Source organism: Aphelocoma coerulescens, chromosome 17 (assembly GCF_041296385.1).
Source record: "Aphelocoma coerulescens isolate FSJ_1873_10779 chromosome 17, UR_Acoe_1.0, whole genome shotgun sequence".
Classification (NCBI taxonomy): domain Eukaryota; kingdom Metazoa; phylum Chordata; class Aves; order Passeriformes; family Corvidae; genus Aphelocoma; species Aphelocoma coerulescens.
Genome location: NC_091030.1, coordinates 8,159,362 through 8,183,077, shown reverse-complemented (window position 1 = coordinate 8,183,077; position 23,716 = coordinate 8,159,362). Strand labels below are relative to the sequence as shown.

At 50.9% G+C, this 23,716-nt stretch overlaps 1 long non-coding RNA gene across 2 annotated transcripts; it reads left to right on the top strand.

The window, feature by feature from the left end:
- The first annotated feature begins 10,754 nt into the window (after window positions 1-10,754).
- LOC138119684 (uncharacterized) lies at window positions 10,755-16,599 on the top strand. 2 transcript variants are annotated; one of them, XR_011155581.1, is made up of 4 exons: window positions 10,755-12,356; window positions 12,446-12,736; window positions 13,005-13,134; window positions 14,346-16,599. It is a non-coding gene; the product is annotated as an uncharacterized lncRNA (long non-coding RNA). The 2 variants fall into 2 exon arrangements; XR_011155580.1 differs by having other exon boundaries at window positions 10,755-12,736.
- Window positions 16,600-23,716: the final 7,117 nt, after the last annotated feature.

Below are 23,716 nucleotides of genomic sequence, written 5' to 3'. Positions count from 1 at the left end.
CATCCAAATAACACGAAATTCATTGGTTTGAACAAATCCCGGGGTTTGCATTCTCTGGGCTGTGCTTTGACCCACAGCTTGGAGCAATGACTGAAGGATGACGCTCCCAGGAGCCTTGAAAACGAGGTGCAACTTCCAGCCTAAAGAACCCCTGCAAAAACTACTCATCCCATCAAACAGCTCCCTAATCCACAGTACTCCTACCAAAAAAAAAAAAAAAAAAAAGAAAGAAAAATAGAAAAACCCAGCTTTTTAGGGACAGGCTGCAGCTGAGGCATGTAGCAAGCTCCTACTTGGAATTATTTATCACCCAGGATCCCCAGGCTGGGCCGTGATGCATAATTCATATTTCTTGCGAACCCAGCCCAGTCTGGCACCTCCCAGCTCTTCGGAAAAAGCAACTCGGGCATCTGGGTGTGCAGAGAGCTTGGCCCTCGGTGTTCCCGTGGCTGTGACAGTCTGGCGAGGGCTGTGCTAAGTTTATCCCTGCCTGAGCCGCCTCGGTGCCGGGTCCTCCCCGCACATCCCCCTCGCTCCAGCCTTATTTGTGAATCTCCCGTGCAGAGCCAGCTTCCAGCAGCTCAGGAAGGAGCCAAGAGGTTTGAAAAATGATAAAGAAAGAGACGAGTCCTTGTCCAAGGCTCTGTCTCCCTGCTCCGACACTGGCTGGCCCCGGATTTGGGGCGGGTGGTGATTCAGTGCATCCATGGAGAGGGAGAGGGGGAGAAGGGAGACAGGGAGAGGGGCCAGCAGCCTTTTATTCTGGGACCCGCTTGGAAACGTTCTCTAAAAGGCTGATAAATAATTCATAGTGGTTATAGGCACACTGCAGACACGGGGAGCTCTTGCTGCAGGTGGCCACGAGGACGTGTCCAGCGCGGTGTGGACGGGAGGCCACGCATCCACCGGCCTCGGCTCCATCTCTTCATTAACTCCTCGTGGACAGCGAGCAGGATTTACTATAAAACGGGATGGCCCAACCCTCTGAAAGAGCTGAACTTTGCTTTTCACACACGAGGTTATGTCCTGAGGAGGAGCAGAGACAGGAGGAGGAAAGGGGGGGTCAAACTGCTCCAAACTCCGGCTCCAGGCTGGAATCTGGAGTCTCCAGTTCCATCCCCAGGCGCTGTGGGCAGCCAGGTAAAGCTGGGATATCTTTCCCAAATCAATTCTCCTTCACTTAACTTTGTCTCCATAGGGTCGGGATGTTTTTCCATCAGAAATGATAAGTATTTCCTGTGCTGGGTGCTTTCCAGAGACATTTCCAGAGCTTAGGGGAAGGGTCTGCCCTACCCCTCTGCACACTGGTTTTTCACCAATCATCACTGGGTGGATTTGCACAGTTCCAGGGGATGCTCCTTGCTGGGAAAGGAGAGCTCAGCACAGCTCCTTCCCGGAGAGCAAGAAGACATTGATGATTTATTTTGCTCTCTCTCTGAGGTAATTATGTACCTAGACAATCTTAAAATGTGTATTTCTTTTCTCCAGCAGACCAGAACAGCCTCTCTGGTTCCAGTCTGGCAAATAAATATGTATTTACACACTTTATTAAGGTGGGGATTACTTTCTCACAAGACTGGCATAACTCTCCTGTGCTGGTGTTTTATGGAAAACTGTATTTGTACATTAGTTCAGAAGATCTATGACAAGTTATATGGACCACAGCAGCCTTGGCCATGGCTGCAGCTCGAGGAGCAGCATGTGGAGACACGTGGGGGGTGAGGGTGGAGATGGAACACGTGGATTCCTCGGGATGTGCATCCAGAGGAGGAGGAGGAGGAGATGTCCTTGCTGTGCTTCCAGCTTCTCAAAGTGTTAAAAAAAAAAAAAAAAATCAAAAAAATCAGTATTAAAATGTCAGGCCAGCTCCAAAGCTGATGTGAAACTTCAGGGAGAGGCCACCAAATGTGTCACCGGTGTGTCAGGTTTGGCATTTGAGTGTTCTGGCTCAGTGGGATCACCCTCATCCCCACATCAGCCTGCTCCATCCTCCAGGCTGCAGCTCCTGGCCAGGCTGCTCAGGCCCTCTCCATCCCTGATGCCATGAGGGATGGAGATTTCACTCCTGGATGTGCCACATTCAGCCCCCTCTCTCCCTGTGGGGCATCAGGTGCTGGTGGCTCGTGGCAGAAGTGGATCAGTGACCATGGTTCCTAATTCCTGCTGTTTTCACCTGGAAAGGCGACAGAGAAACCACCCCTGCCCCAAGCTACAGCAGGGAGGATGGGGAGGAGGGAGCTTTCCTGTCCCCCAGGGCCCTGGGAGGAGGGAAAATCACATTTCCCTGCTGTTTCACACGCAGCAACGCCGTGGCTGGATTAACCCGAGGAAGCAGCAGTCCATAATATATTAATTCTTGTATAATTTCCTAAAGCTGCTTAACTGAGCACCTCCATGTGTTTAACACACATTAGGAGGTAATAGCAATTAATCTGGAAAATCAGCAGCAGCTCAAGCCCAGGCAGGGCAGGGCTGTCGTGGGCAGGGGGGTGCAAATTCCAGCCTCAATTGGTTCTGCCCTGAGCCCTGTCCCTCCCTCCCCTCATCCCAGCTCAGCAGAACGTTCCCATCCCTCGTCCCAGCTCAGCAGAACGTTCCATGTGTGCCTGACATCAAGCAATGGCTGTTCCTGCTGGCTTTAAGGGAACTATCTAATCTCCTTTAAATTAAGCATATGATTGGGTTTTGGCTAGATTGGGTCCTTAGGCCTTAATCTCTTTATGCCCCACTTTCTCAATCTGCAAAATAGTAATTATCTCCTTCACGAGGCTAAATTAATTTCCCATATTTCACTGATGCTCGTTCTGGCAATGTGCAGGTTGCCATTCTCCCAGAGATTGCAATTTGCATGCTGCTCAGCAAATTCTGGATTATTTATCCATACACACATCACACACACAAATCCAAGCCTCAGGAAAAAAAAAAAAAAACAACCTAAACGCCATGATGGCCCAGACAGGATGCAAGCAATAACAGCAAGGATAACAAAAATGCAGTTCAGGGATTCAAAGCATTTAGTGAATGGAGAATAGGCTGAGTTGCATTAAAAAAAAAAAAAAAAGGCAAGAAACTCAGCTGATTTAAGAAGTAATGAAAAGAATAATTAATATCAAACAGAATCGAAGAGCTTAATTAAGAATTAACTTTTTTTTTTTTTCCCCCAGTACATCTTGGGAGAGCTGGTGGTGGTCAGTGCAGAGGGCAAGGAAAGAAACTGAAACATGGTTTTTAATCCCTTCATGAGTGTCAGGGGGAAAAGGAAAAGAAATTTGTGGGAAAAAAATCTGTCATGGCCAAGTGTCTGGTTTGCAGAACCTGCAGGGGTGTGGGTTTGGGGAGAAGTTGACAAATGTTTCAGGGGGGAAACCTGAAACGGAGAAAAGAAAAGGAAATTCCTAAAAATACCCCAGGGGTTCCCATTTTCGTTTCAGAATAACCCAGGGCTTTTGTCCCTGGGGCTGGCAGCACAGAGCGGGGTAGGACCAGGAGGAGATTTTGCCCCTGCACCTGCCACTTGTGCATTCCTTGTTTGTGCCAGGCTGCAAACAAGCCGAGATTCCATTAGGCATGAGGCAGCGGTGCAGAAATGTTGGGCAGATTAAATCTTGTTTGTCTGTGTCTCTTTTTCACGTCTCAGTCGCTGATAAGGTTTGAAAGGCTGCGAGCAAGGGCCTGGGGATCAGTAATGTTCATGAAGATAAAATCAAGGACCCGGCTCCCGCTCTGCTCTGCGTTTTCCAGAAGGACTCGTTCCACACAAAGGTAAATAAAGCCCCAAACCGTACAGGGTAAATTCTCCTGGGAAGCCACGGGGCTTTGACATCACGGTTTTCATTTTCTCCTGCCACAGTCTGAGGAGAAAAAGGGAAAGAAATCAACAAGTGACGGAGCAGCACCCGCTTGGCTGAGCTTAATTCCAATGCACCGGCTCTGCTCAGCTCCTTGGGGAATGAAGGAATGGAAGGAAAGGAGGGAAAAGAAAAAAGCCAGGTAATTGGAAGGAGTAATTCAATTTGGGAAGAATTATTCTCCTAATGATTTATGCCTTCATTAATGACGGATTGAACAAATGGTTGGGTTGTTTTCTTTCTCACCAGGAATTGAGGCGCTGCTGGGGGGTCACAGCAACAGCCACTCAGTTGTCTCTATTTCAGTCCTTCATGCTCCCTCTCTTCCTGCCCTTGGATCGATAGGATCTGGAAGCAGGAGTTTTTATTGAGAACTTCCTTGGCTTCACAAAAATATGACCAGGAGCTCCAAGGAATGAATGGAGCAATGAGACAGGGCAGGGAGGGCACAGACACTGCAAAGTGACCTCCCAGTGCCCTGTTCCACCCCTGGAATTGCTCCAGGCCACGTTGGACAGGGCTTGGAACAACCTGGGATAGAGGAAAATATCCCTGCCCATGGCAGAGGGTGAAACAAGATGAGCTTTAAGCTTCCAACCCTAATAATTCTCTGATTCAGTGCTAATTCTTCGCTGCGTATCTTTTCCTCATTGATATTAGAAACGAGCACCACAAACGCAGGCTCGGGCAGGTTCACAGGGGTCACAGCCCCAGGAAAATCTCCCGACTGCAGCAGCCCTGGGGGCAGGAGGCTCCTGGGTTGGCAAAGTCCCTTAAAATTCATGATCCATCCTCAGCACTGCCGGTGCCTGCGGGGCTCGGCAGCACCCGAGTCAGGCGTGTGTCCTTCAACTCCCTTCAATTAAACACCCTCCTAAAGTTCACACGCTGCTAATTGGGCTCGGAAAACTGCCCCTAATTGGGCTTGTTCTGCTGGCAGAAGGGTGACCCAGCTCCAGAGTGCACCAAAATCACTCTGGGCCGTGAACGCTGAGGCTGCAGAAGGGAGGGCAGGAGCGGAATGGGGGAACAAACCAGTCCCTGCATCCTGAGAAGCTCTCTCAAAGCCTAAATTCAGCCTGGAGGGTGCTGTGGTCAGGTTTGGGAGGTGCAGAGGGGACTGTAGAGGGGAATAGGCTCTGCAGCAGATCCTTGCTGATGGGATTTTCCATCAGCTGCAGGGCTGAAGGTCAGGGCTGCTGCCACTCCGAGCTCGGTTGCCCCGAGTTCAGCACGAGGTGCGAGTGCTGAGCCCCGGGGTGACCCTGCTGCTGCTGGATCCCAGCTCCGCGCAGATGATGTTCAAGCACGTTGAAGGGTGGGGTTTTTTTTCTGTCTGTTTGCAGGAGCAATATCAATTCGCAAAGGTGAACTCCTTTAACAGATTCATAACTCATTACTTCTCCACGTGGCACTGATGTCACCCCCACACCTCCCTTGGAGGGACCGTCCCGGGGAATCGCTGGGCCCCTGTGTTTGTGTGTGGCTGCTGGGGTGACAGCACAGCCAAGATATTTTCTTTCCTCCTGTAAAACGGGAAAATTCCCTTTTGCTGAGCAGGGAAGGAGCTTGTGTGGGAGCAGAATAAAAATGGCTTTGGCAAACATTTTTTTTTTTTTTTTTTGCCATAGACACAGGCTGGGGAACATCACTGCAGTCTGCACCCTCATGGCAAACACCACCTGCTTTTGTAGGGAAAGAAATACAGAAATTTTTTTCCTTCTGCTGAGGAAAAGTTGAAGCCATTTTGAAGGTTTTTAACCCAAACTTTTTATTTTTTCAGGTTAAGCCCTGCTTTGTTTGAGAATGAGAGACTCTGGATTCATTTCATTGGGAACAGAGGATCACAGACTGGGTAAGGTTGGAAGGGCGGTGGGGTCATCTGGTCCAACCTCCCTGCTCCAACACCAATAATTCAAATTAAGGGATGAAAGAGGAGAGAGATGAGGACTGGTTTGGGATCAGGAGCAGAGCTGCCTCCTCTGAGCCTTCCTGTACATCCCAGGGATCCCCTGGGATCTCTGTGTCCTGTCTGTTGTCCCCACAGGTTTTTGGGGTGTGGGATGTCGCTGCCACCCTGGAAGGATGGAGGGGCAGACGGTGAACATCTCACTGTCCTTTGAGCTCTACCACTCGTTTTATTACTGCTCCAAAAAGATTTCTACGGGTGTTTTCTGGCTTTTTTTTTTTTTTTTGTCCTCAAGTAAACACATGGAAAGGAAAAGCATTGTGTGCCAGCGGGGAGGGCACGGCCCTGCCGTGCCCAGGGGCTTTGCCCTCTCTCTGATTATCCTTTATCTGCTGCTTTTTGGCCGTCAGGTGGAGCTGGGATCCACGGCACGTGAGGAGGTGCCCTCCCGGGTCCTGCTTGCAGAAAAGGGCTTTTTTGGACAAATTTAAATCTCAGCAGGAGCAGGTCACCCTGCCAGAAGGATGCTGGGCACCAGCATATTTAGCCTGAGCACCTGAGGAGAGCAGGAAGGGGAGGGGATTGGTTCTCTGGGATTCTCTGCCAGCCAAATTGAAGTGGGAGAGCTGGGAAGGGCTCGGGCACCTGCCTGGGCACTGCTCCTGCTGCAGGTCTGGGAGCAGCTCAGATTAATTCAGGGAGCAGGGGACAGAGCTCCTGTGGCTCCCTGCCAGCTCTGCAGCCGTGCTGGCTCCCAGAAAAGCCCTTCAGAAATGTTCTCATCCCCCTCACCGGAGCCAGGGCAGGGGCACTGTTGGGTGCCTCTGGTTGTGCTGGGGGGCAGTGCCCACCCCTGCCCTGGCCCTGCTGCAAACACCACGGGCTGGCCTGGAGATGGGAACAGTTTTCAATTAAAATAATCCTCCCTCCCTGCGCTCCTGCTCTCAGCACAGTCTTGGAAATGTTTCTGCACTTAACACCACGTGTAATTATGGGCTGGCTGGCTGGGGAAGCAGCCCTTGCTGGACTCCTGATTTTCCAGGCAGCACTTACTAAGCAGGAAAGGAGGAGAGGCAGGAATTATCCAAGCCTGGTGGGAGCCATGCATCATGCTCAGAGATGGTTTTTTTGTGCCCTCCATCAGGCTGGAGCAGGGATGTGTGGGATGCTGCAGTGCTGGGGACCACAAAGTGTCCCCTGAGGGGCCGTGTTTGGTGGCACTGCCACGGTCCAGCTTTTGTTGTGTTTTGCTGCCAGCACCGGTGGGAAGAAATGCCAGTGATTTGTGTCTTTGGGGATGAATTTTCAGGTTTTGATCCACGAGCCAAATTAAAAGATTATTTTTCCTCTCCATAAACAAATCCCCTCTTCCCCTTCCTGCCAGCGCAGACATCTGCTCCTCTGCAAAGAGCTGTGCCAGCACGGAGAGCTCCCCCCTGCCGCGTCCCACTGTCCCCTCCGCCCGCTCTGATTTGCATCTCTTGTATTTTCCTTGGATTGTGCTGGTCAGATTCCCTGCTCACATGTGGCAGCAGTGCCGGGGTGGGGGGGTTATGCTGGGAAATGCTGATAACCTCTCGCTGTGTTTGCCTTATCCCTCCCCACGTGCTGCAGATGCTGCTTTCGGTATGGGAGCGGGAATCTTGCAGGAGTTCCATCAAGCAGGAGTGGGGTGGGGGGAGAATCCAGGGCTCTGCAGTGGTGATGAGCAGCTCTGTGGGGATTAATGCCTGGAGCAGGACTGTGGGGAGAGATGGGTTTGATGGGCAACCGAGTGCCCAGCCTGGGCCTCGAGGGGCAGCCTGGAAGGGAGAAAACCCACAGATTGCTGTGGGGTTTCCATCCTCAGAAAGTGATCCCTGACCATCTGAACTGGTTTGTTCTGGTGTTTGGACTCCCCCACCCCAGCACCCCACCCACCCAGCCCAACAGCAGCTCTGGGTGCCCCAGGGCTGATCCAGACTGGCATCTTTTGGGGCTTTTTAAACCACTCATTTACCCTCTGGACACGCTCTGGAAGTGCAAAAAGGACTTTATTTTATTTTGCCCAGCTGCTCCCCTGTGGGGCTGCTGTCCCCTGCAGAACGGCCCCTGTTTTGGTGGCCCTGTGCCACCATCCCTGTCCTTTGCTGGGGGCTGGCACCCCCTCGGGACTGGGCTGCATTTTGGGGCCACCAGGACTTGTCTGAGGGGGCCAAGAGCATTTCCCTCCTTCCTGGCCACACCAAGGAGCAGAACCTTGGCTTTGCTGCAAGCTTCTGATTTCTGTCAAAGGAGATGGTTCTGACCAGTGGAAAACGCAGCTTTATTGCACTCCAAGTTTTCCAGCTCCTCCTCAAGCCCTCAAAAAATCTCATAATTACTTATTCTTCCTTCTTGGGGTCTCTTTTCTCTTCCCGGACATGAAAACCAAGAGAAACCCCTCACGACTGGGTGAGAACCCATCACTTTTTGGGGGAGCATTGGGCTGGTTCAGAGCGGGATTTCCCAACCAGAGCCTCGTGCCCTCCTGCTGCCTCTCCTTCCCTCCGCAGGCAGATGGAAGGCAGCAGCTTTTTAATTATTAAAATTAGTGCATCCTTGAAATCACGTAGCCTGCTTTTGGCTCTGCGAATCACTGCTTTCGTGAGAGAGGAGCAGTAATAAAATTAACCGACAGAGAGGAATAAACAAGTGGCACAGATGTAAATATTATATAATCTGCATTTCCTAAAATATCCCTGGCTTGGCATCAGGAGTGGGATTCAGCAGAGAACCAAAGCAAGGATGCTGATGGAAAACAAACAATAATAGCAGGCAAATAGTAATTAATCATTCTGGGGATGGGGATTAATGTTTGCATGCAAACCTCCTGCCAGACACTCGAGGTGTTTTCTGTCCCCTCGGGCCTCCCTCGATGCTGCTCAGGTGATGCGGGGAGAAGTGGGGAAACTGAGGCAGGTGGGAAGCCACCAGTGCTGGGCTTTTGGTCAAGGTGTTACTTCCAAAGGGAGCACTTCCAGGTTTGTATTCCAGGCTGGAGCAGATTTTTAGGGGGTGCCGAGTGACCTGAGTCATTTTAAGCCAGCAGAGGTGGAGCCCAGCTCTGTTTGCTCCTGGAGAATCCCTTTGCCACACAGCTGCTGGCAAACATCCCACCCTGCTTTCCCTTTTTGCACTGCACCATTGGAATCTGAAGAATCCCTCGGGAATCTCATGTTTTAATGGACAAATTAGTGCCAGGTCGGCTGCCCTGTCTGTGTCAGGTGGTGACTACAGAGCACCAGCCTGCTCTGCCCAGGGCTGCTCCAGCCCTGGCACTGCTGTGCCCGTTTATCAGCACATTTAGTGTGTTTATCAGCACATTTAGTGTGTTTATCCAGTGGTTGCTGCTCCCTGGGATTGCTCCTGGCCTGGGGAAGGGGCAGTGCTGGATGTTGGCATCACGAGCATCCCAGCAAAACACCTCCAGCGCTCTGGGCACCACCACCCACCACGCTGAGGGAAAGGACTTTTCCTGCAGCTCCTGGACTTTGGAAAAACACAGGGGACGCTTAGGGTGACCCACAGAGACCTGACCCAGGTCACTGCAGGGTCACGGCTGGGTGACACCCACAGCTTTTAAGGCACCCAGCTCTCCTTGGCTTTGCTCCCGTGCTTGGAAATGCAGGCAGTGTTGGCTGTGAGGTGACAATCCCTCTTCAGTGTCCCGTGTCTGAAGTCACACTGGAGGGACACGTCCCATCTGGTGAGTCACAGGCTCCTGCTGTCACTCGGTACCTGCGGGGAGGGAGGAGTAACCCACGCCGGGTGACACAGCGCAGCCCAATGTAAACATTGCCTTTTAGCGTTCGCCTCCGGAAGCCCCCGGCAGAGAATTAATTCCATTTCAGTTTGGAAACACTCCCAGCCTGGTGCTCCCTGCAGAGCCGCTGGGTCAGGTGCTGATGAGGGGAGACGCTGCTGCTTCCCGCAGCTCCTCCCACCCCTCTCCCCGCTGGAAAAGCTGGAATTACACCTGGCTGTGATGCTCAGCAGCTCATTCCCCACTCCCCTGCTCGCAGGCAGTGCCGGGGATCAATATCCCGGGAGAGCAGCCCCGGCCCTTCTGCGTGAGAGGGATTCACAACACCTCGGATCAAAAGCCCTCCTTTAATGCGGGAGACAGCGGTCGATGGGAAATTAACTCTGCTTTGGGTCCGCTTGCTCCGGCAGGAAAGGGCTGCGTGGGGGGATGAACTCATCCCCGCTTGCGGCGGAATCAAAAGGGGCTGCTCCCAGCTGCCTCCAGCCCGTTTGATATTTGGCTTTTTCTGCTTTTCCATCAGCCTGCAGACAGCTCCTGCTTCGACAGAGCAGTGGGTGCAGCCAGCTCCACACGCTGCATTGATGCTCCACCAGCATCCCCACACACAGGGGGTGTGGGGCAGGGAGGGAGATGGGAACAGACTGGGACTGGAGCAGTGGGGTGGAGAGGTGATGTGGCACTGGGATGTGACTCCAGTCCCTGCCCAGACTCTTTTTTCCTCACTCACATCATTGACAGGATAAACTCTTGGATGCCAGCGCTCCTCTTGGCACTGGTGGTGCCCAGGGCCAGCTCACACAGGTGAGACTCGTCGGTGTGGGACACCAGGAATGACCCTCACAGCTGAGGGGCAGAGTTCCCAGAGCCCATCCCACACTCTGAGTATCCCCGCCATCCCATGAGCAACATCCCAGCCCAGAAGTGAAGCCAGGCGCGTGTGGGAAGGGTTTAAACGCGATTCCAATCCCGTGTGAGACACAATCTCTGCACATGAAACAGGTGAGGGCCGTGTTCCCCCAAGGCACGGCCTTCATCGCACCCAGTGACGAGCTCCGAGCATCAGAGCGAGGGGAAATCAAAGGAAAAAGCACATGATTATAGAGAGCAGAAAATCCTTTGCAAAAATTGTCCCAATTGCCTTTGAAGGTGTTGCCAGAGGTGTTATTTCCTTTTGTTATTACTGTTTTGAAGGGGGGGTGAAAAAAAAAAAAAAAATCTGTATTCTCCCCACAGCAGATTGCTGCTGTACTTTCTGTAAACGCCTGCCATCCCATCAGCACCACATTAAACCAACATTTCGAATTCAAACCGACGATGCTCGTGGATAAATGGAGCGGTAATGGCAGGAATTAGCAAGCAGGGCACAGGACTGAGGCAGCGATGATTTACGAGGCTCAGGCAGGAACAATCAAAGGCATCAGATCACTTCTTTGCTGCCCTGCGTGCACCTATTTGCATTTTATCCCTGACAGCTGGGTTTTAAAGGGAACTTCTCGCCCGACTGGCGAGGAGATGTTGTTCTTTTTTTGGTTCTTAGCCGAAGAAAATCGTCAGGAAACGGGCGAGGAGACTGGAATTTCTCCCTGCAGCTGGTGGGGTGTTGTGCCGGTGCCGGTGATGGGTTTGGGACCGCTCCTCTCGAGGGGGAAAGGGCTGGGGATGCCCCCAGGCTCTCGAGGTGGTGCAGCGGGAAGAAGCTGCTGGAAAAAGGGCTCTTCCTGAATCCCACAGCCCAGAGTTCTCCCTGGGGATTCCTCTGAGTTATCCTGGCCATGCTGGGCTTGTTTCTGGGGCAGCGCACGGAGCTGGGAAAGGAGAAAACCAGGAATGTGCCAGGACTTACAACTCCCCTAAAAGGCTGCTGGCCCGTGGGTGTAAGTCAGGTGTAAATCAGATGTAAATCATCGGTGCCTGCGGAGTTTTATGGCAGGGAGCTGCTGTGTGTAAAATCTGAGCAATGGACTTTGTGGGAAGATACTAAACAGGGCCGGGTGACCCCCGTGGCCTCGTGGCGGTGGCCTCGATGACAAGAGGAATTTCCTGCCACCCACTGCTGAAACGGGACTGGCTGTGGGATGGGGAATAGGGGAGATACCCAGGGAGGGAAAGGATGGGAGTACTGGGGGTAAAAACAGAGCCCTGGGGGCTGGAGGCTGCTCCCTGCCATGGTGGCAAAGAAAACCCCGCCTTGCCCTGGTTATCTGCCATAAGAGAAGAGAGAAGTCCTGGTTTGGGGCCGAGGGCCAGGGAAATATGGGGGATTGCTCAGCTTTCCTTTCAGATCTGAGAGTTTTGGAGCTCCATGGCCTGGTTTTGCCGAGCCCTCGTCTGACCTGTGCCTTCCTTTTCAGCCAATAGCTGAATTTAAATGTGCCCTGACTGAACTGGGCTCGTCACAAACCTCTCTGCTCCCTCGGTTCATCAATAAGGGGGAAAATCTATAGCGAGCACTTAAAGCTGCCTCTGCCCCGGCTGCTCAATGGCCTTTGTGAGAAAAAGAGAATGAAACGAAAACTAGCAAAGCTTTCCTTTGCCAGGCTCCACGGGAGCTCGGTCCTGGCGTGGTCTCACTGCTGCTGGAGGATAATTCTGATTTTGCTGAGTGGTGGTGGCGCCTGATTTTGTCTCTGCCCTTGGCCTCAGCTTCCTCCCTTGTCTGTTTGACTCTTTTCATATCCAAACTCTGCCTCTGCTCCTCGCCAGGCTCAGAAAAGCCCCTGGGAGGACTCTCCAGCCCTGTCCTGGATTCAACACAACTTTCTCCTTACACAGGAGGGACAATCGGGGCATTTGGATCACCTGGCACATGCAGGTGCGGGATGTTTGTCACCTCGTGGGATGCTGGAGGGTCTGGCCTTGTTTTGCAGCCCCTCCACTGCCTCGAATTTCCTTTTCATGCAGCGGCAGGAGCCAGTGTTTGCTCTGCAGGCTCCCTCATGCTCCTGCACGCATTTCAGGCAGCTCTTCCCTTCACCTGCAAGCAAGAGGGATGTCACTGCTGGCCCCGTTCTCCCCCTCTTCTACCTGGTTTCAACAGATGGAAATTTAAGTGAACAGGCAGGATTTTGGCACTTGACTCTTCTGCTGCTCCAGGGGCTCAAACGAGGCCACACCACCCAGCTTTGCTTCCTTATGTGATGTTGCTGCAACCAGGAGGTGCAGAAAACAAAGGAAAGTAACCAGATTAACCAGGTGGGAATTTCTGTGCTTGTCATTGTCCCTTTTCCTGATGAGCAGGGATGGAGCTGAGAGGGGAGAGGGGCTCTTTGCTCTGCCCGGCCACTCCTCTCTCTGAACAAATGCTCTCATGTAGACCAGCACTGCTGTTCCCCCCTGAAAGTGGGAGGACTTCAACATTTAAAATGTGGAGAGAATTAAAAAAATCCCTTTTTTCCACCTTGCAAAGTGGGGAAATCTATTCTCTCACCTAACATTGCATCACTGGAATCCTTATTTGCAGGAACAAGGAAATTAATCTGTGTTCTGCAGGAGATGGAAGCAGCAGGGAAGCTGCTGGAAAGTTCCCTCCTGGCTCTCACACCCAGGAGCAGGAGCCAGGAGGGACCTTGACCACCAAAGCACAACTTGAGGTGGGTTATGGAGACACTTCCTTGGGAATAATGAGGATGGAGGGGCTGGAATGGCAGCCTTTGTGTCCAGTAAAGGGAAATTGATTCAGGAGGCTCCTGCAAAGCCAGACCATGACAATATCAGTCTCAGCTGGTCGCTTCCTGATCCAAATCTCCGAGTGGCAGGGAAAACACTGCAGCTCCTCATCGCACTGTGGGAACAAATGGAACTGGGGCAGCAGGGAGAAAACGGGGTCAGGAAAATGTGGGAAGCACTGCTGGATGGAGGTGATGGGTCCCATGCTGGTCCCATGGAATCATGGAATGGTTTGGGGTGGAAAGGGACTTAAAGATCATCCAGTGCCACCCCTGCCATGGGCAGGGACACCTTCCACTGTCCCAGGCTGCTCCAAGCCCCAATGTCCAACCTGGCCTTGGGCACTGCCAGGGATCCAGGGGCAGCCACAGCTGCTCTGGGCACCCTGTGCCAGGGCCTGCCCACCCTCTGAGTAAAGAATTCCTTCCCAATCTCCCATCTAATGTGGCATTAGGATGACCAAGAACTGCAAGGATGGAGGGACACCGGGCATTTCCCAGGCTGCCACATCCCCAACCCTACCAGGTCTTTTTTGGGATTTTTGTTTTTTGCTTTGTTTCCCCACTTTTCTGCCACAAACCGTGGGCAGCACGGGGAGGGGGCTGGTTACTGTGTGAGGGGAGCAGCAGGCAAATTTATGTTGTGCTGTTTCTCTGGGTATTTTAATGCCATTTAAAATCTCTTTTTATTGCTGCTTGAGTGCCAAACTCTCCTTTGCTGCTCCTGGGCTGTCCCTGCTCCCAGTGAGGGAACAGCAGTGCCAGGAGCACTTTGTGCCTCCCCCAGCACCAACATCAGTCCCACACCTCAATTTGGGTGAAATAAAACCGGGCAGGGGGAAGGGTTTGGCTTCAAGAGGCTTTTCCCAGAACACAGAAGGAAATAAAGAGCAGGCGGCTCTGTCAGAACTTCCAATGTTTCATCAATTCTTGCTTAACTCGGCAAACCTTCCTCAGATAGAAAGTTTGCAATTATTACCTGGATCAAGACAGCTTAATTAAGCAATTAAGATGTGGAGCTAAGAGCCCTTGCAGAGCGAGCTGCAGTGTTTTAATTTCGGGACTGCTCGTGCGTGCAGGAGAGTGACAGTTTGGGAAAAGGCAACTTTTTTTTCCTTTTCCTTCCCTCCGAACAGCACCACCATCAAATTAATGAGATGGGGCACATCCACAGGCATTGGTGGGAATTTTGCCTGGATCAGGACGCAGTAAATCACGGACTAAAGCCTTGCTCCAGCTGGAGACGATGGCTCCTTGGAGAGCCTGAGGAAGGCAGGACGGCTCCTGCAAGTCCCTCCTGTGGCTTCCACACACGTAAACAAAACCAGCGAGGTGGCTCCAGGGAGTGATGTGCTGGACAACCTCCAACATCTCGGGAATCAGAGCTTCCCAGTGATTCTCAGGCAGCTCCAAACAGGGGCAGCCAGGGTCGGGATGGGGAAGCACAGGACGCACTCCTGGACATCTGTGTCGTTTGCAGGCACTGCCCATCTGTCTGGGGACATTCTGGCAGTGGGAACACCCCTTTAATCCCACGGGATACCGGTGGGAAGGGAAGGGCACAGGAAAATTCCCCAGCACCTCCTGGGTGAGAGCAGGCACTCGATCGGTGACCAGCAGTTCCACGGGGCACAGCTCCTCTTCCGCAGCTCTGGGAAAAGCCTGAATTTCAAAGGGGAAAAAAAAAAAAACCCTGCCAGGTTTGTGAGCTCCTTAACCTCCCTCTCCGGTGACCTGGAAACACCGGAGCTCCCCTGGTGTCCCACGTGCTGCCCTCTCTCCTGGCCACGGATGGATTTGACAGCTCCTGGTGCTCGGCAGCCGGGAACAGCCTGGGGCTGAGCTCAAGGAGTGGAACAGGGAAAGGACAGAGCCGAGTGATTTTTGACTTGGGTCATAAAATCTTAATGGGAAGCGAGGCAAACCCCTGGAGGCTTGGAATTGTACAGTTCTGATTCCAGGCTGTTGGGGCTGGGAATGAAATTCCCGTTCTGCAGCCCCGGAGGTGCCTTATGCAACACCCAGAGGTGCCAGCCCAGGGTGGGGAGTGGTGCCCACCAGCCAAATCCCACCCGGAGGGGACAGCAGGGCCTCTCTTGGGGCACCTGGGAGCAAACATGAAGGAAATGAGGGATTTGGAGCCCACAATAAAACTTACGGTGCAAACTTGGAGAATCCAGGTATTTCTCCACTATTTTCATTTAACAGCATGAACCCTCCAACACATCCATTAAATGTGGATGCCCAGGTCGGACCTTGCCCAATCCTGGTGGTGTTTTCATTGCCTGGATGGGTTTTGATGTTGCCTTTTGGGGTCTGATCCAATGGCAGCTGCAGGGCAATGGGAATCTTACTAAGGACAATTGCAAGCAAAAGAGATGACGAGAGGGATGGGAAAGGAAGCGGGTTTCCATCTCAGAGTGCTGATTTAAGCTGCTCCCTTTGGGGCTGTCCCTTTAAGGAAGCCTAAAATCATAATTAAAGGCTGCAGGCACAAACCACGGCTTTTCCTTAATATCCTTGGCTAATTAAAATTTGTCAGTGGGGGAGGATTAGCACAGGTTTTACACAGGATTTCAATTTAAACTTCTTCTGATCCCTTGAAGTTTCTGCCTGGTTTGGTTTTTTTTTCAGCAAACTTTAATCTGATGAAGTTTAATAGATCTGCAAATGAGACCCAGCAAGGCCCAGCTCACGTGAGGCGCTGCTGAGGTTTTGGATTTGGGAGCCTGATGGAATAACCTGGGCTGTGCGGGTTGAGGATCCAGCCAGAACCACAGAGATGAGGGAAAACTCATCTTGAGTGGAATTAATGCTTTGAAAGCAGCGGAGATGAGGCTGAATCAGCTGAGATTTCAAGCCAGAGGTGTCCAGATAAGGCTCCATCACTTGCACATCTTCAAACCATGCCCAGTGCCTGCTCCAGACCTGAAGCAGGGTTGTGGAGTGAAGGAAAACAGCTGGACCATCAGAAAGCTGATGGATTTGGACAGGAGGAAGGTTGTAAGCAGGAAAAAAACCCCTTTATACAGAGCTTTTTAAGCAGAGAAGTCAGGATTTGAACTCCACCTCACCTGGGAAAAACCACAGACCCCGTGCAGGGAAATTCAGAATAAAACACGCAGGTACCCATTGGAGACACAGCAGCACAAACGTTTATTTATCACTCAGCATTCCAGCTGGACACACACCACCAGCTGCAATTTGTCCTGCTGCAAACACAGCAGGGCCTTTTCCATTCTCTGCTCACCCCTCTTCCCACCCGGGCCCGAAAGTGGGTGGAAGTCAAAACTACTGAGCCAAAATGTGATGGGTGTAGAGAAGGAGAGGACGAGCGTCGCAGTTCACTGCAGAGCCCGTGGGTGGGGGCTCTGATTGCCCACAAGGAAATTGCCAGGGATGCAGATATTTTGCAGAGCTCCTTATTTACCTCCTCCTTTACTTTGCAAGTAAATAAGGGATTCAATAAGAGCTGGCAATTTTCTCACTCACAGCCTCTGAGCAGCTCTCTATTTCTGATGATGAGCAGTAATTCCAACGTTTCGCCTCAAAAAAAGCCCCAGAGAGCACACAAACCCTCCCAGCCTTCCACACTTTATATTTTCCTAATGGAAAGGGTTTATTTTAGTAAGAAATTACCCTTCATTTATGGGAAAAAAGTTTGATTACTTGGGAAAAAAAAATCCCTGCTGAGCCACAGTGATGGGTGGTTTTGTATTGCTGAAATGTCCCCGGTCTTTTTTGGGGTGTCTTTGGTATTGATATAAAATATAAAACAAATAAAAAATATTAGAATATTAAAAGATAAAATATAAGATATAAATATTAAATAAAAATATAAAGTATAATGTATAAAGTATAATATAGAATGTAGAATATATAATAATATAGAATATAGAATAATATATTATAAGTAATACATAATATATAATATATAATTGTTACCCTGGGCCACCTCTGCAGGAAATTGCCTCTGATATTCCCAGTCAGGAAGGGAGATGCCAATGGGATGGATATTCCACAGCTTCCCAACCCATTGACAGCATCTGAATTTTGTATCTTGATATTTTGATATTTGATATTTCATATTTTATAGTTTATATTATTTTATATTATATATTTTATATTCTATATTATTTTATATTTTATATTTTATATTTTATATTTTATATTTTATATTTTATATTTTATATTCTATGTTATTTTATATTTTATATTTTATATTTTATATTTTATATTTTATATTTTATATTTTATTTTTATTTTATTTTATAGTTTATATTTATTTAATATATACAAATTATTTAATAATATTAAGTAATAATAATATTTAATAATACTTAATAATATATATATATATTATATATATCCCATTGGCATCTGCCTTCCTGACTGGGAATATCAAATACAATTTCCTTCAGGGGTGGCCCAGGGTGACAATTTGGGGTGAGGGAAGATGGGGGAGAAGGGATCCCAGCCACGACGATTGTCTCCTGGCGAAGGCTGGGAAGTGGAGGTGGCACTTCCATGGGATCAAGGCCATTTGGAAAATCAGATTTGCAGCAGGTTTGGAAGCAGGACACCGCCATGGTCTGTCAGCAGTGGATATGGATGGTGCTGGGCATCCCATTCCTGAGAGGAACATTTATCCTCACAATCAGCAGCTTCTTTTGAGGAGACCTCCAGGGCAGGCCCTGAAATGCCCGTGGCTCCGTGGGAGAGAGGTGGGAGGGGAGGGCTGCGAGCTGGGATTGGTGTTCCCAGCAAAAACTTGCTTTAAACAGCACCTGCTAAACCCAGCTCCAGGCTTCCAGCAGCCCCGTGGCTGGATTTGGAGAGAGCTGCAGAGGATTCCTGAGCCCATCCACGGCCATGGAGATCCATGGAAGCCCAGACTGGTTTGGGTTGGAAGGGGCGTTAAGGGCAGGGACACCTTCCACTTATCCCAGGCTGCTCCAAGCCCCGTCCAACCTGGCCTTGAACCTTCCAGGGATGAGTTTTCCAGGAGTTCCCTGCACTCTATCAAACCCCAGGTGCTGCTATCAGCAATATTTGGGGACCACTTCTCGTCTGTCCCCGACAGAAAATGACTCTCCTTGAATCCAGTGGTGTTGGCAGGTGAAGGTTGGAGCCAGCCTGGTCCGTGCAGAGCTCTGCCTTGCTCATGGAAAACTCCTGGAAAACTCCTGGGAAGATGCCTCTCATCCCCTGAATTAGCTCCCTGAAGCTTCAAAAAAAGGCCCTGAATAATGTAGACAGGAAAATGAGCACAGGACAATCTGGCTGTCACCCAGCTTATCCAAATATTGCTATTTTTGGGCTTTGTTTGAGTTTCTCGGCGCCTCAGAGGCACATCCCGAGATCCCGGTGCTTTTGATCTGGGACGCACTGAATAATTCCCTTTAAACAATAATAAAAGGGGGACTTTTTTCCACGCTGCCACCATAGCAACCACTGATGTCATAAATGTGGGGACATGACTTCATGGCAGCAGCCGAGCTCGGGAGGAACCTCTGCCCCAGAGCAAATATCCTGCGGGAGAGTGGGGAATGCGGAAAACTCAGGGAACAGCTTTCCATAAATTCCTTTTCCCTCTGCTGAGGGTGAGCATCCCTTTCCATCCTCTGGGTTGTTAGGAGCAGGGATCTCCATGCAGAAAGAATTTGGTTTTGCAGGGTCTGACCCCTTCCCAGCTCTCCCTTGGGAAGCTGCAGAGCTGCACAAGTGGGGGAGATTGTAAATAATTCCAAAGGGATAAAGGGATTTTTTAGATTTTCTTGGCAGCGCTGGGTGGGAATGCAGGGGTGGTAACCCAGCCCCTGCTCCCCAGGAGAGGGGAAATCTGTCCTGTTGTATCAGGAAGCTGTGAGAGGAAATGAGAAGTTATTTGGGGGCGAGAAAAGCCATCTGAGGGGATCCAAACCACCACTGATGGCTGCAGCAGGAAAAAGCTCTGTGGGAAGAGCTCCCTGCACTTCCTGGGGATCGCTCCGGGAGGGCTGAGCCGAGAGGCTCTTAGGAGGCATTCTGGACAAAAATAAAATGTTCTGGGGCATTTCCAATTCAGCCTGGAGGCGAGCTCTGTCTGCAGCCCTTGGTTCACTTCACCATCTGGCAGGAGGAGCTGAAATCCATTTCCATCAGAGGCTTTGCCAGGAGGAGGAATAAAGGGAAGGTGGGAGCTGGTTTTTCCTTCAGGCTCCTGCTGCCTGGGGCTTTGCTTGAGCCCGTGTTGTCATTGCCTAAATCTGCAGCAAGAAGCAAACCCTGAGGGGTCTTTGCCTCCCCACAGGCTGGGGAATCAGCCAAGGTTCAGAAAATCCAGCTATTCCCAGCCTGGCTGCTTAAAAAGTCCTTTCTTCTGCCGTGGAATTCTCAAAAATGACTCATTGGGGTTCAGTCTCATCAATAATGGGAATTTGAGGGCTCAGAGCAAATCCCAGCATCCCAGTGCAGTGCCCTGCAGATCCAGCACCTGGGAAAGGGAGAAATCAGTCACACCTGGATATCCAGGGTGGTTTTTAGTCCCCAAAAAGGCAGCTCAGATCAGCCTCTCTAAAGCTGCTCCATGTCCACGCACATATTTCACACAATATTTTGTAGAACAGAGAGGGCTGTGTCTGCCGGGAGCCTGATTTTTCGTGCTGGTGCCTGCCAATAACAAATAGATCCATTTATAAAATCTCTGTCATTGTCACCAGGCAAGTTCCTGCAGGGCCACCGAGACGTGAGCCTCAGGCCAAGTTTTATTGCTCCCTTCATCATCTCCCCCCTCCCCACGCCTGGGTTGCCTGCACCAAATTTTCAAAACCCATTATTCACATCAGCCTGGGGTTCCAGGGAACAGCTTTCCAATAGTTTGCAAATATCGTATTTGGAACAAAAGCCATTCCCCCTCTGCAGAAAAAATAAAGGGGTGTGCAGTCGAGGCTTCAGCAGGTTCCTGCTGTGAGCTGAAAAGGGATTTTGCTGCTCTGTGGGTTTTCCATGTGGCAGTGACAGGCAGAGGAACCAGTGGAGAGCCTGGAGGTGAGCGCTGGATGCTCTGGTGGTGCCAGCTGGGATCATGCAGAGGAGTGAGAGGTCAAAGAATGCCTCTGAAACAGCTGGGAGGCTGCCCTGAAGTTATAAATGTCAAAGAACAAGTCTGGGGTTTGCCCTAAAGCCAAAACTTCCCCAGGCTGGGACAGGGATGGCTCCTGATGGAGATGCCCTGGGGAGAAGGAAGGGACAGGGTCTGAACATCCTCTTGCTCCTCCCTCCCCTGCCACAACCGGATTTATGGGACAGAGAGCTCCAGGGCACAGCTCAGAGCGTGGTTTGTTCAGGGAATGCCCTTAACCAGCCTAAATTCCCCCAATTTCTCACCCCCTGCTGCACACAGGAGGGGCTGTGCCCTCTCCAGGGCTTGGCACAGCTCCTCTCCCTCAGCCTCAGATCTGCTGGAAGTTTCCCTTCTGAGCAGCGATTTCCATTCCCTGTCCCAGCCTTCCTCCTCCCTCCCTGGCAATAACAGCATTTCAGCCCCCAAAGTGGGACAAATGATGATTTCATATTTCCTTGTCGCCCTTGAGATTAAATATTCTTAAATAAAAACACCAGAAAGGCTTCGAGCAAGGGAGGGAATCCTCCAGAGGTCCCATTAATTCAGCACAGCCCGGAGATGTGGGATTACGGGGTGGGTCAGGCTCTGCCCACAGCAAGGTGCAGGATTTATTCGTCCTGAAACAACGGGGTTTTCCTGAGCTGGTTCCACGTAGAAGCTTTGAATCAGGAGGACGTTAATCTGCTTTTCCGGTGCCTGCCTTTAATCAAAGCCTGTTGTAATTAATGTGCACGCTAATAACTCTGGAAATGCAGGGCAGCTTTGATGGGAAGAGTCTGCACAGATGCAATTTCAACCAGGAAATGCAGTTTGGGGTGGTTTGGGGCTTTCTGAAGAGTCACCAGGCTGCTGCTCCAGGGAAGGAGCTGCACTCCCCTCGCACCACAATGGACCAGTTAAATTCTTCCCATGCAAAATTCCACCTGATCTGGTGAGTGAGGAATGCCAGAAAAAGGCAGGAGAGGGAGAAGGGGCCTGGGTGGGTGTTTCACTCCTCCACAGCCCCCTTGGGAGCTGCCAGTGTGGAAAGGATGGAAACCCACACTTGGAATAGGCTGGAAAGCAACGCTGGCATCATCCCATGAGAGTGCCAGCAGGGGATGCAGAGAGCCAGTCCTGCCTTGCCATTAAATATTCCCTTCCTTAGGAGAAAAAAAAAATTCTGGATGGAGAGAAATGCAGAAACTTGTTGAATTAACCCCGAGATTTAATGTCCAGCTGTTGTGGAGTTTACAGGCATAAAAGATTATTGAGCTCGGAGGTCCTTTGCCACAGGGACCAACAATTTCTGCTGCAACGGGGCCATCAAGAATTGGGATTGTGTTTTATGGGGCTGATATACGGCCCCATAAAGGAGAGACAAGGTCTCTTTCTTCCCTCTATGAGCAGCCAGTGAGTCACGTTACAAAGCCACAATAAACTCAGCTGGAACGCTCAGGATTCCAAAGCAGCAATGCCAAAGTCTCCATATTATTACTATTAATTATTCCTATTATGACATTAATTTCTAAGCCATCAATCTCCACACTATTTGGGTACTGTGACTTAAATTTAGCTCCAAATTAGCATACATTAGCTAAATTAATGTAACATACCATATGTGGCAAAAACTAACGCAACATAATGTGGCATAAATTACAATAATTTAACTTTGACTCTCAGGACTTGATGAGACTGTAAATCTTCTTTAAGAACTGAGATTAAAGCAAGAAACATTAAAAAGTAAATTTGTTTTACGTAGGAACAGCCTTTGCAAAGGCCGTGTTTGGAAACACGGCTCATTTGGGGAAAGGTTTCATCCAATTTGCCACTTAATGGCGTTGCTTTGCAATGACAACGTTCCCGTTCACCCAGAGCACCTGCAGCACTCTCCCAAGAATAATTCATTTGCTGTGTGTCTCGCAAAGCTAAAGAGCACCAGCATCCCCAGGTTTTACACGGAATGGGAATGAGTCGGGGATAAATGGGAGCGCTCGGCCTAGGCCGGGGCTGGGCCTCGGAATTCCTGACTTCCAGTTCTCTGCCTGGATCATCCATAAAATCCCTGCTGCTGCTGCTGCTGCTGCCAGCGATGGGATCCCCTCCCTCAGGCTCTGCTCGGGGATCCAGCTCCAGTTCCTGCCTGGCTGGAGGGGACAGGCGGAGCCCTGTGGGATGGAGGTGCCGGCGATTCCCACCCACCGCTGCCATTCCAAGGAGGATGCTACAGCTCCTTCCCACCCCGTGTTTTGTTGGAGGAGGCTCCCAGCTCTAACAGAGCGATGTTTTTACTGCAATAATCACACAGAGCTCCTGCTGGAACCCTCCTCCCTGCTCGCTGCTGCTGTGGCTCTTCCCATCCCCATCCACTGGGTCCCGGCTTGTGCAGCACAGGGAAGCTCTTCCCCCATTCCTTCATCCCTCAGAGGGACACGAGCAGCACAGGGAAACTTTTCCCCCATTCCCTCATCCCTCACAGGGACACGAGCAGCACAGGGAAGCTCTTCCCCCATTCCCTCATCCCTCAGAGGGACACGAGCAGCACAGGGAAACTTTTCCCCCATTCCTTCATCAATCAGAGGGACACGAGCAGCACAGGGAAGCTCTTCCCCCATTCCTTCATCCCTCAGAGGGACACGAGCAGCACAGGGAAACCTTTCCCCCATTCCTTCATCCCTCAGAGGGACACGAGCAGCACAGGGAAGCTCTTCCCCCATTCCTTCATCCCTCACAGGGACACGAGCAGCACAGGGAGCTTTGCTGCAATTCCTGCACTCCGGGAGGGATCCCAACTACATCTCGCTCTCCATGGGAAGCTCTCTCTCCCTGGAGGGTTGGACCCCTCCAGGGAGGAAGGGAGAGGAGGGACAGTGAAGACATTGCCCTTGGAAAATGCAGGAGCAGCTCTATTAGTCAGAGGAAATCCATTACTCAGGATGATGGATGCCCTTTCCCGCTGCATCGCTGGAATTAAAACCCGGATCTGTGTTGCAGCTCGCTGAGGACTCTCATTTACATGACAAGTACACAGATTCCAACTCCCGGGATTTCTGCTGGATTGCAGAACTGCTCTGGCCTGTGGAAAGTTGTCCCTTTTCGGTCCCCAACATTAGGAATCCCACCCAAAGACCCCAAATCCCTCATGGCATGAGATGGAGCAGGAGCAGTGCTTCCCCCAAGGGGATGGGGTGAGTTTGGGGGAGCCCCCGGGGGTGTCTGATGGGATTTGCTCATTAGGGACAGCTCAGGGGTGGCCCTGAGATCCTAGGAGATGCTTGTGGGGAAGATGACAGGCTTCGTGGTTCCCCCATGGATCATCCTGAGACAGAATTTCTGAGCCCTAAACACACCCCAGAGCCACCAGCAGCCCAATTCCTGCAGGATGGGGACAGATCCTCACCCAAAAAACCTTTGAGCCCAAAC